The sequence below is a fragment of the Salmo salar genome, chromosome ssa12 (assembly GCF_905237065.1).
Source record: "Salmo salar chromosome ssa12, Ssal_v3.1, whole genome shotgun sequence".
Classification (NCBI taxonomy): Eukaryota; Metazoa; Chordata; class Actinopteri; order Salmoniformes; family Salmonidae; genus Salmo; species Salmo salar.
Window position 1 is genome coordinate 17,525,670 of NC_059453.1, and position 17,365 is coordinate 17,543,034.

Consider the following 17,365-nt stretch of genomic DNA (forward strand, 5'->3'; position numbering starts at 1 on the left):
CGAGTTACACCAGGAACACATAATCCCTCCATCAGTGCTCAGACTGTCCGCAATAGCCTGAGAGAAGCTGGACTGAAGGCTTGTAGGCCTGTTGTAAGGCAGGTCCTCACCAGACATCACCGGCAACAACGTCGCCTATGGGCACAAACCCACCGTCACTGGACCAGACAGGACGTGCTCATTACTGACGAGTCGCGGTTTTGTCTCACCAGGGGTGATGGTCGGATTCGCATTCATCGTCGAAGGAATGAGCGTTACATCAAAGCCTGTACTCTGGAGCGGGATCGATTTGGAGGTGGAGGGTCCGTCATGGTCTGGGGCGGTGTGTCACATCATCATTGGACTGAGCTTGTGGTCATTGCAGGCAATATCAAAGCTGTGCGTTACAGGAAGACATCCTCCTCCCTCATGTGGTACCCTTCCTGCAGGCCCATCCTGACATGACCCTCCAGCATGACAATGCCACCAGCCATTCTGCTCGTTCTGTGCGTGATTTCCTGCAAGACAGGAATGTCAGTGTTCTGCCATGGCCAGCGAAGAGCCCGGTTCTCCATCCCATTGAGCACGTCTGGGACCTGTTGGATCGGAGGGTGAGGGCTAGGGCCGTTCCCACCAGAAATTTCCGGGAACTTGCAGGTGCCTTGGTGGAAGAGTGGGGTAACATCTCACAGCAAGAACTGGCAAATTTGGTGCAATCCATGAGGAGGAGATGCACTGCAGTACTTAATGCAGCTGGTGGCCACACCAGATACTGTTACTTTTGATTTTGACCCCCCCTTTGTTCAGGGACACATTATTCAATTTCTGTTAGTCACATGTCTGTGGAACTTGTTCAGTTTGTCTCCGTTGTTGAATATTGTTATGTTCGTACACATATTTACACATGTTAAGTTTGCTTAAAATAAACGCAGTTGACAGTGAGAGGACGTTTCTTTTTTTGCTGAGTTTACATACACAGTAAAACACATGATAACAACAGATGTCAGCCCCCTTAGTGTTTACAACATGGTCATCATAGAGGAGGTTCACTGGGCAAAGATCCCTTCAAGTTCTAATGATGACATCATCATCTGACATCAATGATGACATGTTTCACAGCTCATGCCGAGGGGGAAGGAAATCAGAGGTGCACTCTTCTTCACTTTGATTGACACTTCACACACTCATTATATATGTCTAGTGTTCTGTCTGGGATCTGTGGTCTGTGCCAGAGGACTACAAACGGAGCACAAATCTGTGCTTCTGCTTCCTCCTTCCATCACTTTGTACATTTCATAAGTTTATATGAGTTGATTGGTAACACCTTAGAATATCTCATAATGATGTTTTGACAGACAGATGGATGTCCGTACCCTGTGGAGGTGTACTGGGAGAATGAGGTGTTGAGGCCTATAGAGTTGGTCCGCTGAGGAGAGGTAGGGGTTCTCTAAGTCTAGTGGTCTGGGTAACTAATCACCAGCCTGGTGCTTTCCATCTGCCCCCCCCCGGACAGGTGAACAAACTGCATGTGCAAGACTCATGTTCTACACTGAAGGCTCTTGACTCTGTGTATCATGCAGAGACGTCTAACTCACCATTGTGATCTCTACAGTGCTGTCAGGTGGACATCAGTAGCAACACACAGGCTCAAACACTGGTACATTCTTATTCAGAAGACCATTATAAGAAAACTGTCATTTTACATATCCTCTCTTCTAGCATGAAATGAAAACACATAAAAACTCAGATCTCAATCTTGTTTTATGCTAACAGTACCGAAAATTAGAACCAAGCATGGAAAAAGTCCTTTCATTATTCAGCCCCCTGATCTTGAATTCCCTCCAAGCCAACCTAAAACTCCAGGACCTGATCTTGAATTCCCTACAAGCCAACCATAAACACCAGGACCTGATCTTGAATTCCCTCCAAGCCAACCTAAAACTCCAGGACCTGATCTTGAATTCCCTACAAGCCAACCTAAAACTCCAGGACCTGATCTTGAATTCCCTACAAGCCAACCTAAATCTCCAGGACCTGGTGTCTGGAGGATTTCAAAGTACAAATAGATGAACAGGTCGTTGAGACATGTAGCTGTTTCTAGTTGTCACCCCATGTCACTAGTTTGCATTGCCTTATGTAAGGAAGCCTGTTGTTTTACACCACACAAGCCTTCACACACACATAGAAACACACACACAACCACCATTTTTTTGTTGTTGTGTTTGTGCTGTTGCCAGGGTCCTCTGTCTGTGTTGTTTGTTTAGTCATACTTCTTTTTTTTTATTCCCCGTCCCCACAGGAGGCCTTTTGCCTCTTGCCAGGCCACCATTGTAAATAATAATTTGTCTTTAATTGACTTGCCTGGTTAAATTAAGGTTAAATAAATAGTGTCCTAAAAGTACAATGGAACCAATAGCATGGTCCCAAAAGTACAATAGAACCAATAGCATAGTCCCAAACGTACAACGGAACCAATTTCATAGTCCCAAAATTGCAATGGAAACAACAGCATGGCCCAAAAAGTAAACTGGAACCAAATAGCACAGTCCCAAAAGTGCAAACTCCTAAAGTTCAAGATAAATAATTGAGAGCACAACTCACATAGTTGAAGGCATTTGACAGCCTTTAGCTGCATCCCACCTCTCACCTTTAGCCTCTCCAAGGTGCAAGTGGCCATGTTGGCATTCTTCAGGTTGACAAAGGCATATAATCTCTCGTGTAGAATTCTGATACTCTCCCCACAACTACAGTATAGAATGTAGAATTATAATGTAGAACTCTGATACTCTCTATCTCCCCACACCTACAGTACAGAACACAGAGAGTATCAGAGATCTACATTCTAATTCTATGTTCCGTACTGTAGGTGTGGGGAGATAGAATTAGAATGTAGATCTCTGATACTCTCTGTGTTCTGCACTGTAGGTGTGGGGAGATAGAATTAGAATGTAGAAATCTGATACTCTCTATGTTCCGTACTGTAGGTGTGGGGAGATAGAATTAGAATGTAGAATTCTGATACTCTCTATCTCCCCTCACCTACAGTACAGAACGTAGAAGGGAGGAAGGGGACCACGGTCAAAACACATCCATTACAGCAACATTATCACAACCTAACATTATTAATGATCCCTAAATGGCATACTATTCCCTACATAGTGCACTACTTTTGAACAGGGCCATAGGGAATAGGAATATAGCAATAGTGTGCTATTTGGGACAGTCTATAGAACCTATAACTGTAGAGATGTATACTCACATTACATGATGTATTATTTGGATGTGGAATAACCAAACAACAGACTGGGTGTGATTTCAGTGAACAAAGTTTGTCTGTAATGATGAGAACCTTGTCTTAGACATGGAGATTCATGTTAGCTCCTGGAGCTAATGCTAATGACTTTAGCTCAGTGCACTAGTATGGTCTAGTGTCACATTAACAACCCAGGTATGATACCCAGAGTTAAACATACTCACCCAGTAGAGTCCTCAGGGGAGGAGAGGTCCACCACTGGAGTCCTGAGGGGATGAGAGGTCCACCACTGGAGTCCTGAGGGGATGAGAGGTCCACCACTGGAGTCCTGAGGGGATGAGAGGTCCACCACTGGAGTCCTGAGGGGAGGAGAGGTCCACCACTGATGTCCTGAGGGGATCAGAGGTCCACCACTGGAGTCCTGAGGGGATGAGAGGTCCACCACTGGAGTCCTGAGGGGGGAGAGGTCCACCACTGGAGTCCTGAGGGGAGGAGAGGTCCACCACTGGAGTCCTGAGGGGAGGAGAGGTCCACCACTGCTTTCCTGAGGGGGAGGAGAGGTCCACCACTGGAGTCCTGAGAGGAGGAGAGGTCCACCACTGTAGTCCTGAGGGGGAGGAGAGGTCCACCACAGCAGAAGGAAGAGGAAAATGTTCAATCATTATTAAAACCAGAAAATAGTTCTACTTTACTATCTTTGGTGAAATATTGTAGTGAAACCTCACAATAAATCAATGTTAGATGTACAATATGTATTTATTTATTGTTGCAGTTTTTTTATTAAATAAAAAGTCTAACTCCTGTAAAGTCAATGGCTGTGCCCCCTGTGGTGGTGGTGTCTGATATAGTGCAGCCTGTCTATACTATGACCCCTGTGGTGGGGTCTGGTAGTACATCCTGTCTATACTATGCCCCCTGTGGTGGGGTCTGGTAGTGCAGCCGGTCTATACTATGAACCCTGTGGTGGGGTCTGGTAGTACAGCCTGTCTATACTATGCCCCCTGTGGTGGGGTCTGGTAGTGCATCCTGTCTATACTATGTCCCCTGTGGTGGGGTCTGGTAGTGCATCCTGTCTATACTATGTCCCCTGTGGTGGGGTCTGGTAGTACAGCCTGTCTATACTATGCCCCCTGTGGTGGGGTCTGGTAGTGCATCCTGTCTATACTATGTCCCCTGTGGTGGGGTCTGGTAGTGCAGCCTGTCTATACTATGATCCCTGTGGTGGGGTCTGGTAGTACAGCCTGTCTATACTATGTCCCCTGTGGTGGGGTCTGGTAGTGCAGCCTGTCTATACTATCACCCCTGTGGTGGGGTCTGGTAGTGCAGCCTGTCTATACTATGACCCCTGTGGTGGGGTCTGATAGTGCAGAGAGGAGAGATGGAGTGACAGACACACAGCCAGACACACACTCACAAACACACCCACACAGCAATATTCACATCAACATCAGAGGCAGTCGGTGACATGTCAGAGGAGGGAGGACAAATGTTTTTTGGCCTATCACAGCACATTGGATGACTGTCATTCACATTCCATTCACCCAGCTCAATGTAACATCAATAGGTTTAGGCTACTACATGTTATGATACTCTAGTGTTCCCTATAGCCATCATGAGGTTGTTACAACCTAGCCTATGAGTTAAAGTTTACAACGTGGGCACACAGGTCGAGAGAAATTTGGAGTAATCAAGGTGACAGACAGTGACACATTCAATACTGCCTTGCACACTCTTGCCTGCATCTAGCAGATATAGGGTGTAATCATTAGTCCAACATTTGCAAACGAGAGTTTCTGTTGGATTAATTCAGGTATGTTTATCCCTGTTTCATTTGATTCCGTTTAAGAAATGTTTTTATACAGAATCGGCTGAATGAATACACCCCTGTATCACACACAAACACACAGTTCACTTTCATAGCAGCCTCATAGAAAGAGAAGGATCACTTTGCCCGTTGTAGAACTCCTTCTCCCATCTTTGCACTCTACTCCTCTCACCTTTTCCCTTTCCTTGTGGACTTCAGTGCACAGCACATCAGCTGTCTGTGTTCCTACAGAAGCGGTGACTCCCCCCAACACCACAATTTTATCCAAGCCTCCTGTTCTCTTAGGAACACTGTCTCTCTTCCTCTTCTTCAGTCATTATATTCATTATTCTGTTCTTCCTCCTCTGTCAAATCCGGACAGTGCGTGGTGGTCAGGGTTGTCAGGGTGGTCAGGGTTGTCAAGGTGGTCAGGATGGTCAGGATGGTCAGGATTGTCAGGGTTGTCAGGGTGGTCAGGATTGTCAGGGTGGTCAGGGTGGTCAGGGTGGTCAGGGTGGTCAGGGTGGTCAGGGTGGTCAGGGTGGTCAGGGTTGTCAGGGTTGTCAGGGTGGTCAGGGTGGTCAGGATTGTCAGGGTGGTCAGGGTGGTCAGGGTGGTCAGGGTGGTCAGGATTGTCAGGGTTGTCAGGGTGGTCAGGGTGGTCAGGATTGTCAGGATAGTCAGGGTGGTCAGGATTGTCAGGGTTGTCAGGGTGGTCAGGGTGGTCAGGATTGTCAGGATAGTCAGGGTTGTCAAGGTGGTCAGGATGGTCAGGATGGTCAGGATTGTCAGGGTGGTCAGGGTGGTCAGGATTGTCAGGGTTGTCAGGGTGGTCAGGGTGGTCAGGATTGTCAGGATAGTCAGGGTTGTCAAGGTGGTCAGGATGGTCAGGGTGGTCAGGATTGTCAGGGTTGTCAGGGTGGTCAGGGTGGTCAGGGTGGTCAGGGTGGTCAGGGTGGTCAGGATGGTCAGGGTGGTCAGGATTGTCAGGGTGGTCAGGGTGGTCAGGGTGGTCAGGATGGTCAGGATTGTCAGGGTGGTCAGGGTGGTCAGGATGGTCAGGATTGTCAGGGTGGTCAGGGTGGTCAGGATTGTCAGGGTTGTCAGGGTGGTCAGGGTGGTCAGGGTGGTCAGGGTTGTCAGGGTTGTCAGAGATTTCCAAGTTGTTGTGTAATGTTCATGTCCAATGGACGATGAGCACCAATACGTTTTATCTATAATTTCTCTTCATATGACATGGATTGAAAAGGATTTGACAGTAGATTGCCGACTTGATGCATGATGATGACTGCTTGTCTATCTTGCAAGCTAAGATTTTGAAAGTATGATGTTGACATGATCAGTCCACCAAAGGTACTGTAGATATAACGTGATTTGACTTCATTTTGTCTGTGGCCTATGACCTTGAGCCTTCTTGAACGGGCACTTCTGATGTAACTCTATGGCAGCCCCATAGATTTTACAGTGGCTTAGTGTTCCCATGAGTGCCAGAACACTGAGCCAATCACGGCGCAACTAGAGAACATTACCAACCTGTCACGTCCTGACCAGTGAGAAGGGTCATTTTACCATGGTAGAATGGTCAGGGCGTGGCAGGGGGGTTGTTTTGGGGTTGGTTCATTTCTAGGGGCATTTGTTCTAGTTTTCTGTTTCTATGTTTCATTTTCCATGTGTGGCCGAGTATGGTTTCCAATCAGAGGCAGGTGTCTTTCGTTGTCTCTGATTGGAAGCCATACTTAGGCAGCCTGTTTTTCTTTGGGTTTTGTGGGTGTTTGTTTTCCGTATAGTCTGGGTACCTTACGGAACTGTTGGTCGTTGTTATTTTGTTGTTTAAGTGTTCTCATAAAATAAATTAAGCATGAGCACACTACACGCTGCGCCTTGGTCTAATCCTTTCGACGCCTGTGACACAACCCCTATGCTCCGTATTTTCCGCTGGCTGCCCCCCCACCACAGAAGTCACTGAGCTAGGCTGAAACACCTGCATTTTTGAGCTGCAAAAAAGAGACCATGTTTGTACGCGGCTTTATTAACTCAATGCTTTATTTTTATTTTTTTACATTGTTTGCAAACTGATATGTGACACGTATTAATGCCGAAATAACATGCAACAAAAAGCTTGCTGCCAGAGGCCTGTGTAGCTGTCCACATGCTGTTGTAATGCTCTCTCTGTGACTTGCTGCCAGAGGCCTGTGTAGCTGTCCACATGCTGTTGTAATGCTCTCTCTGTGACTTGCTGCCAGAGGCCTGTGTAGCTGTCCACATGCTGTTGTAATGTTCTCTCTGTGACTTGCTGCCAGAGGCCTGTGTAGCTGTCCACATGCTGTTGTAATGCTCTCTCTGTGACTTGCTGCCAGAGGCCTGTGTAGCTGTCCACATGCTGTTGTAATGCTCTCTCTGTGACTTGCTGCCAGAGGCCTGTGTAGCTGTCCTCATGCTGTTGTAATGCTCTCTCTGTGACTTGCTGCCAGAGGCCTGTGTAGCTGTCCAAGGCGTTGAAATATACACACTGTTGTCTGGTCCTGGAATGGGTACTGTGCTCCTTGGTTTGAATCGAGCTGGTAGTAGGTCCAAGCTACAGAAATAGGCCCACTACTGCTCGCTATGGTGACTGTAGACCGTTTGAATAGGTGAGTAGCTGTGTGGTTGGGTAGAAAGTGTTCTTGTAGAAAGGTCTTGCCACAGGCCTCGAAGAGAAATCCTTCTAGAAGATCAGAGAGTTCAATCAAGTACTGGGTTAACTGAATGACAACAGAGACAGAATACAATATGGAATGTTATTAAATAGTTTGGGGTAGGTCTCTTCTCAGAGGAATGCTCCTCAGAGCCAGATGCTGATGACAGGTTGTCCTATGCTGGGCAGCTGGTATCGGAAACCCCCCCTCTTGGAGAACGGGGTTCTGATGACTAGCCTTCAGGTTGTTATGCTGCTGGTGGGGAGGAGGTGGAAGGTCATTGGAAGACTGCAGAACATCAAGTGAGAGACAAGGGATGAGTTGACATATAAAGGCTCCCTGAGATTTATGCCCATTGGTTTACAGAAAGGGAAGTGATTATTGCCCAAGTGAGCCCATAGGTTAATCAGAAAGCGGGGTGGGATTGCCTTAGTGTGCCATGCTCATTGGCTGAAGTTAATAGGTGAATGACCTTCCACACACTTGTTCATGGTGAAGAGGAGATTTGACGTTATGCTGGTGAGGTAGCATTATAGTCACTACCATATCAATACACTATATACACTAAAGTATGTGGACACCCCTTCAAATTAGTGGATTCAGCTATTTCAGCCACACCCGTTGCTGACAGGTGTATAAAATCGAGCACACCGCCATGCAATCTCCATAGACAAACACTGGCAGTAGAATGGCCTTACTGAAGAGCTCATAAAAATCCTCTGTCCTCGGTTGAAACGCGGGTACCTAAAACGCATGTGTCACACACACACACAGAGCTACTGAACCGTGAGAAGGAAGCAGACAGGAACTTACGTTCCTGTGTTTACACCTCTGTCAGGTTACCATGGAGACGGCTGTTCTTCTCGGAACCCTCCGCTCTGTAGATGGAACCTGACAACCATGGCTGGTTACTGGTGGCCTGCCCTTTCTGATATATATATATATATATATATATATATATATAAGAGAGAGAGAGAGAGAGAGAGAGAGAGAGAGAGAGAGAGAGAGAGAGAGAGAGAGGCTGACACACACATACAGTTAAAACACGGGTAGGTAAAATGCCATGTGACAAACTGATATACTGTATGTTCCATTAAAAGACCACTGGTCCCTGATGCTGTTTACCGGCCATTGAGGGTCAGCGCAAGTTTATGTGTGACACTTTATACACTAGAGACCACTAACTGATAAAACACTGCATCTCTCTCTCTCTGTATATATATCACCTATCATAAGAGACTATAACCTAAAGCCAGATCAACAAACTAACTATAGCATCAGGATGGAATAATGACTACTTCAACTTGTGTGTGTGTGCATGCATATGTGTGATTTGAGTCCATTCTATGGGGTCGTGCCTTCCTGCTCTAATCTGTGCTGTGATTGGTTACTTCCAGGTAACCCAGCATCCAACCACAGCAAGCGAACTATAAAACAGAGGTTCCTCAAGCTGCTGCCCTGCTGTCGCTCCAGAACCGCCCCCTCACTCAGTCAAAGCAAGTGCTCGTTTGCATATCCCCACTCCTTCCTCCGTTCCTCCGCCCCCTTCAAGCCCTTGCTAAACAAGTGTAATAGGCAGTGGTGGAAGAAGCTAACTGCTAACTGCTAACCGCCAACCGCTACACAGACGAGTTGCCGTGTTGAGTAGCTTTAGGCAGCTAGCTAACATAAATAGCATTCCTCTCTATTTGAGTTATGTTGTTGCTAAATTAGCTAAATTAGCTAGCTAAGTAAGTGAAAGGTAAACTAAAAAGAAGAAAACATATAACAAAATATAGCTATCTCTCTCTCTCTCTCTCTCTCTCTCTGATGCTTCTCCTTGATAAAAAAGTTAAAAAGTAAACTACTCAAACTGCAGTGCTAGCTACCTGCAGTGGTTGAAAAAGAAACCAATTGTCATATTTAAGTAAAAGTGAAGATCCTTTAATAGAAAATAACTCAAGTGAAAGTCACCCAGTAGAATACTACTTCAGTAAAATACTACTTGAATAAAAGTCTAAAAGTATTTGGTTTCATATCAACTTAAGAATCAAAAGTAAAAGTAATTGTTAAAATGCACTTAAGTATCAAAAATGAAAGTAAAAGTATTAATAATTTTAAATTCCTTATATTAAGCAAACCAGACACCACCATTTTCTAGATTTTTTAAATTTTATTTACCGATAGCCAGGGGCACACTCCTACACTCTGACATCATTTACGAACAAAGCATTTGTGTTTAGTGAGTGCGCCAGATCAGAGGCAGTAAAGATGACCAGGGATGTTCTCTTGATAAGTGCGTGAATTTGACAATTGACAATCCTGCTAAGCATTGAAAATGTAACCAGTACATTTGGGTGTCAGGGAAAATGTAACCAGTACTTTTGGGTGTCAGGGAAAATGTAAGGAGTAGTTTTGGGTGTAAGGGAAAATGAAAGGAGTAGTTTTGGGTGTCAGGGAAAATGTAAGGAGTAGTTTTGGGTGTCAGGGAAAATGTAAGGAGTAGTTTTGGGTGTCAGGGAAAATGTAACCAGTACTTTGGGTGTCAGGGAAAATGTAACCAGTACTTTTGGTGTCAAGGTAAATGTAACCAGTACTTTGGGAGTCAGGGAAAATGTAAGGAGTACTTTTGGGTGTCAGGGAAAATGTATGGAGTAAATAGTACATTATTTTCTGTAAGAATGTAGTGAAGTAAAAGTTGTCAAAAATATGAATAGTAAAGTAGAGTACAGATACCCCCAAAAGTTACTTAAGTAGTACTTTAAAGTACAGTATTTTAACTGAAGTACTTTACACCACTGGTAACAAGAAACTGAGTATTACCGTCTTCTATCTTTATCTCTTTCACTTCTTCTCTCTTCCTCTTTCTCACACATAACAGAGGGTAGTTACTAAGCATAACAACCATGCCTCTCTCCCCCCCTCCCTACAGACAGTGTAGTGGAGGATGGGGAGTTATCTACAGTGTGTTATAGACCAGAGGGGTTGGACCAGCTACTACAACAGACTAAGTTCACCAGGAGAGAACTACAGATCCTCTACAGGGGCTTCAAGAATGTACGTCTCTCCCTGAGGACTCTCTGTCTGTCTGTCTGTCTGTCGCGCTCTCTCTCTCTCTCTCACTCTTTAAAACCCTATCTCGCTCTCTCTTTCTCTCTCTTTTTCGCTCCAATTCAATTCCAATTCAGATTGCTTTATTGACATGAAATACAATTTGTAGATATTGTCAAAGCAGTATAGTGGTACAGCATTTCAGTAAATATAGTACAGTGCAATGAGGATAATGAATACAGTTTATTTCAGTAGTAATAATAATAGTACATATAATCATGTATTCAGGTACAACACTACTGCTGTTGTATTGTGGAATCATGTATTCAGGTACAACACTACTGCTGTTGTACTGTGGAATCATGTATTCAGGTACAACACTACTGCTGTTGTACTGTGGAATCATGTATTCAGGTACAATACTACTGCTGTTGTATTGTGGAATCATGTATTCAGGTACAACACTACTGCTGTTGTATTGTGGAATCTACAGTCAATACATTTAATTAAATAAATAAATATGTTTATGAAATTATTTTAAAAAATAAAAAGGATGGCTAGTAAATAAACAACATGTACATGGATGATGGTTCCACTATGTATTACTGTCAGTTATATACAATGTAAATACTTCAGGGAACTAGTGGTCATGGGATGTCCCTCAGGCTACATGGATGATGGTTCCACTATGTATTACTGTCAGTTGTCACATAATCCATCATGCTGTTGAAAGGAGGACCAAGGCGCAGCGGGAATATGGATGCTCATATTTTTTTTTTTTTTAAAAGGAGTAAAGCATCCACTGAAAAAACCAATAAACAAAACAATGAACAGTACTCACGATATGACAGTGTAGCAGGCTAAACCAAAAAAAAAAGCAGTACTCACAACACTTCCCCACAAACACACAGACAAACACACCCAACTAATATAGGACTTCCAATCAAAGGCAACACCACACAGCTGCCTTCAATTGGAAGTCCACCCCAATTACCTCTACATAGAAACACCCAACCTAGACAGAACAAAGAAAACCCAACTTCTTCTGCCACGCCCTGACCAACACTTGTACACCTGCTGGTCAGGACGTGACATCAGTTATATACAATGTAAATACTTCAGGGAACTAGTGGTCATGGGATGTCAATCAGGCTACATGCATGATGGTTCCACTATGTATTACTGTCAGTTAAATACAATGTAAATACTTCAGGGAACTAGTGGTCATGGGATGTCCCTCAGGCTACATGCATGATGGTTCCACTATGTATTACTGTCAGTTATATACAATGTAAATACTTCAGGGAACTAGTGGTCATGGGATGTCCCTCAGGCTACATGCATGATGGTTCCACTATGTATTACTGTCAGTTAAATACAATGTAAATACTTCAGGGAACTAGTGGTCATGGGATGTCCCTCAGGCTACATGGATGATGGTTCCACTATGTATTACTGTCAGTTATATACAATGTAAATACTTCAGGGAACTAGTGGTCATGGGATGTCCCTCAGGCTATGGCAGTCATATTCATGTCTGGCTGTAATATTTGCTGTTCCTCCCTCACCCAGAATAATTCAGCTTTATGTCATTAGTAAATGCACAGAAGTTGGGAATTGATTGAGATATTTTCTTGAAAAAATATTATCTTACTTGGGAGTATTTCTCTCTCTTTCTCTCTCGCGCACTCTCTCTGTCTCATTCTGTCTCACAAACATATTATACCTCTGTCTCTCTCTGTCTCTCTCTGTCTCTCTCTCTTTCTGACCCCCCTCTCTCAATTTCTCTTTCTGTGTCGCTGTCTCTCTCTCTCTAACACTCTCTCTCTCTGTTTTTATGTGTGTGTTATTTCTGTTGATTGTTGAATAGGAATGTCCTAGTGGTGTCTGTTTGTCTCTCTGGCTTAATGTGTTCTAACATTCTGTTGATTGTTCAATAGGAATGTCCTAGTGGTGTCTGTCTGTCTCTCCATCTCTGTGTGTTCTAACATTCTGTTGATTGTTCAATAGGAATGTCCTCGTGGTGTCTGTCTGTCTCTCCATCTCTGTGTGTTCTAACATTCTGTTGATTGTTCAATAGGAATGTCCTCGTGGTGTCTGTCTGTCTCTCCATCTCTGTGTGTTCTAACATTCTGTTGATTGTTCAATAGGAATGCCCTAGTGGTGTGGTGGATGAAGAGACATCCAACTTAATCTACTCCCAGTTCTTTCCTCAGGGAGGTGAGTGTCTTTAAGTGTGTGTGCTGCACCCGTGCATGCAATCCTGTTTAAGTTTTTATATGTCTCTTTCTTTCTCTGTCTCTCCCTCTCTCTGTTTCCCCTTCTCTCTCTCTCTCTCTCTCGCTCTCTCTTGAATAAGGGTTTCAAATTTAGGGAAATTAAGCTCTCTAATTGTTTTATATTTTTTACATTTTTTCAGGAAATACAGCTCTGTCTCGGGTTCTGCTGTGGTTGCACGGCCTTTCCTCTACAGGGAGCCAGGTTTTCCTTTGTCTAGCCTTCTCAATGGCAAGGCTGTTCTCACTGAGCCTGTACTTTGTCAAGGTTTTTCTCTCTCTCTCTCAGCCTTTCAGTCTCTCAGTATCCCCCTCTCTCACTTCCTCCCCGGGCGCCGAAGACGTGGATGTCGATTAAGGCAGCCCCCTGTACCTCTCTGATTCAGATGGGTTGGGTTAAATGCAGAAGACACATTTCAGTTGAATGCATTCAGTTGTACAACTGACTAGGTATCCCCCTTTCCCCTCTGTTTCAGACTCCAGCACCTACGCTAATTTTCTGTTCGAAGCGTTTGACACCCACAAGAATGGTTCTGTGAGCTTCGAAGACTTCGTCACAGGCCTGTCAATCATCCTGAGAGGCTCTGTCACAGAGAAAACTCAACTGGGCTTTTAACCTCTACGACCTCAACAAAGATGGCTTCATCACCAAAGAGGTATGGTACGATGTGTGTGTGTGTATGTATGTACAGTTGAAGTCGGAAGTTTACATACACCTTAGCCAAATACATTTAAACAACTTTTTTCACAATACCTGACATTTAATCCTAGTAAACATTCCCTGTCTTAGGTCAGTTAGGATGATCACTTTATTTTAAGAATGTGAAATGTCAAAATAATAGTAGAGAGAATGATTATTTGAGCTGTTATTTCTTTCATGACATTCCCAGTGGGTCAGAAGTTTACATACATTCAATTAGCATTCGGTAGCATTGCCTTTAAATTGTTTAACTTGGGTCAAACGTTTCGGGTAGCCTTCCACAAGCTTCCCACAATACATTGGGTGAATTTTGGCCCATTCCTCCTGAAAGAGCTGGTGTAACTGAGTCAGGTTTGTAGGCCTCCTTGCTCACACACGCTTTTTCAGTTCAGCCCACAAATGTTCTATGGGATTGAGGTCAGGGCTTTGTGATGGCCACTCCAATACCTTGACTTTGTTGTCCTTAACCTGTTGGGGGTAGAGGGCAGTATTTACACGGCCGGATAAAAAACGTACCCGATTTAATCTGGTTATTACTACTGCCCAGAAACTAGAATATGCATATAATTATTGGCTTTGGATAGAAAACACCCTAATGTTTCTAAAACTGTTTGAATGGTGTCTGTGAGTATAACAGAACTCATATGGCAGGCAAAAACCTGAGAAGATTCTGTACAGGAAGTGCCCTCTCTGACCATTCCTTGAGCTTCTTGACTCTGTTTATTGAAGACTGAGGATCTTTGCTGTAACGTGACACTTCCTACGGCTCCCATTGGCTCTCAGAAGGCGGGAAAAAGCTGAATGATGTAATTCCAGCCCCAGGCTGAAACACATTAGCGCTTTTGGCAAGTGCTCTATCAGAGGACAATGGGCTGAGGCGCGTGCACGAGTCGACCCCATGTTTTTATTTTCTATCGTCTTTGAACCTAAACACAGATTCCCGGTCGGAATATTATCGCTTTTTTTATGAGAAAAATGGCATAAAAATTGATTTTAAACAGTGGTTGACATGCTTCGAAGTACGGTAATGGAATATTTAGAAATGTTTTGTCACGAAATGCGTCGTGCGCGTCACCCTTCTTTACCATTCGGATAGTGTCTTGAACGCACGAACAAAACAGAGGATATTTGAACATAACTATGGATTATTTTGAACCAAACCAACATTTGTTATTGAAGTAGAAGTCCTGGGAGTGCATTCTGACGAAGACAGCAAAGGTAATAACATTTTTCTTATATTAAATCTGATTTTGGTGAGTGCTAAACTTAGTGGGTGTCTAAATAGCTAGCCCTGTGATGCCGGGCTATCTACTGAGAATATTGCAAAATGTGCTTTCACCGAAAAGCTATTTTAAAATCGGACATAGCGAGTGCATAGAGGAGTTCTGTATCTATAATTCTTAAAATAATTGTTGTATTTTTTGTGAACGTTTATCGTGAGTAATTTAGTAAATTCACCGGAAGTTTGCGGGGGTGAAGTATGCTAGTTCTGAACGTCACATGCTAATGTAAAAAGCTGGTTTTTGATATAAATATGAACTTGATTGAACAAAACATGCATGTATTGTATAACATAATGCCCTAGGGTTGTCATCTGATGAAGATCATCAAAGGTTAGTGCTGCATTTAGCTGTGGTTTGGGTTTATGTGACATTATATGCTAGCTTGAAAAATGGGTGTCTGATTATTTCTGGCTGGGTACTCTGCTGACATAATCTAATGTTTTGCTTTCGTTGTAAAGCCTTTTTGAAATCGGACAGTGTGGTTAGATTAATGAGAGTCTTGTCTTTAAAATGGTGTAAAATAGTCATATGTTTGAGAAATTGAAGTAATAGTATTTCTAAGGTATTTGAATAACGCGCCACGGGATTCAACTGGCTGTTGAGTAGGTGGGACGATTTCGTCCCGCCGACCCTAGAGACGTTAAGCCATTTGCCACAACTTTGGAAGTATGCTTGGCGTCATTGTCCATTTGGAAGACCCATTTGCAACCAAGCTTTAACTTCCTAACCGATGCCTTCAAATGTTGCTTCAATATATCCACATAATTTTCCTCCCTCATGATGCCATCTATTTTGTGAAGTGCACCAGTCCCTCCTGCAGCAAAGCACCCCCACAACATGATGCTGCCGCCACCATGCTTCATGGTGGGGATGGTGTTCTTTGGCTTGCAAGCCTCCCCCTTTTTCCTCCAAACATAACGATGGTCATTATGGCCAAACAGTTCTATTTTTGTTTCAACAGACCAGAGGATGTTTCTCCAAAAAGTACGATCTTTGTCCCCATGTGCAGTTGCAAACCGTAGTCTGGCTTTTTTATGGCGGTTTTGGAGCAGTGGCTTCTTCCATGCTGAAGGGCCTTTCAGGTTATGTCCATATAGGACTCGTTTTACTGTGGATATAGATACTTTTGTACATGTTTCCTCCAGCATCTTCACAAGGTCCTTTGCTGTTGTTCTGGGATTGATTTGCACTTGTCGCACCAAAGTACCTTCATCTCCAGGAGACAGAACGCGTCCTCTTCCTGAGCAGTATGATGGCTGCGTTGTCCCATGATGTTTATACTTGCATACTATTGTTTGTACAGATGAATGTGGTACCTTCAGGTGTTTGGAAATTGCTCCTAAGGATGGACCAGACTTGTGGAGGTCTACAATTTTTTCTCTGAGGTCTTGGCTGATTTCTTTTGATTTTCCCCTGATGTCAAGCAAAGAGGCACTAAATGTGAAGGTAGGCCTTGAAATACATCCACAGGTACACCTCCAATTGACTCAAATAATGTTAATTAGCCTATCAGAAGCTCCTAAAGCCATGACATCATTTTCTGAAATGTTCCAAGCTGTTTAAAGGCACAGTCAACTTAGTGTATGTAAACTTCTGACCCAGTGGAATTGTGATACATTGAATTATAAGTTAAATAATCTGTCTGTAAACAATTGTTGGAAAAATGACTTGTGTCATGCACAAACTAGATGTCCTAACCAACTTGCCAAAACTATAGTTTGTTAAGAAGAAATTTGTGGAGTTGTTGAAAAACAAGTTTTAATGAGTCCAACATAAGTGTATGTAAACTTCTGACTTCAACTGTGTGTATGTGTGTGTGTGCAAATATGTTTTTTTTCTCTTCTAAACTATTCCCCCATCCTCCCCTCTGTGTGTGTGTGCGTGTCTGTGTGTGTGAGCATGAATATCTGTGAGTGTGTGTGTGCATGTTTGTGCGTGCATGTGTATTTGTGTGTGTGCATCTGTGTGTGCGTCTGTGTGTGTGTTTGTTTCAGGAGATGACTGACATAATGAGCTCTATCTATGATATGATGGGGACGTCCACGTACCCCTGTATGCAGAACGACGCCCCCAAGGAGCACGTCGACATCTTCTTCCAGGTAACATCTAACCACAGATCTAGGATCAGATGAACACCTTCTTCCAGGTAACACAACTAACCACAGATCTAGGATCAGATGAACAACTTCTTCCAGGTAACACAACTAACCACATATCTAAACCTTGATTCAATCCTAATCTGCTTGTAGACAACAGCACATTTTAAAGGCCATGTTACTGACTTTCCACTGTAGTAGCACCTACGGAAACCCCTAAATACCTCCCCGAACACTCTCGCGACCACCCCGTGAGAGCCCTCCGTAGC

General features: G+C 43.8%; 1 pseudogene; it reads left to right on the plus strand.

Moving 5' to 3' along the window:
• The first annotated feature begins 9,035 nt into the window (after positions 1–9,035).
• Positions 9,036–17,215, plus strand: LOC106591589 (Kv channel-interacting protein 2-like; annotated as a pseudogene).
• The last annotated feature ends 150 nt before the right edge of the window (positions 17,216–17,365 follow it).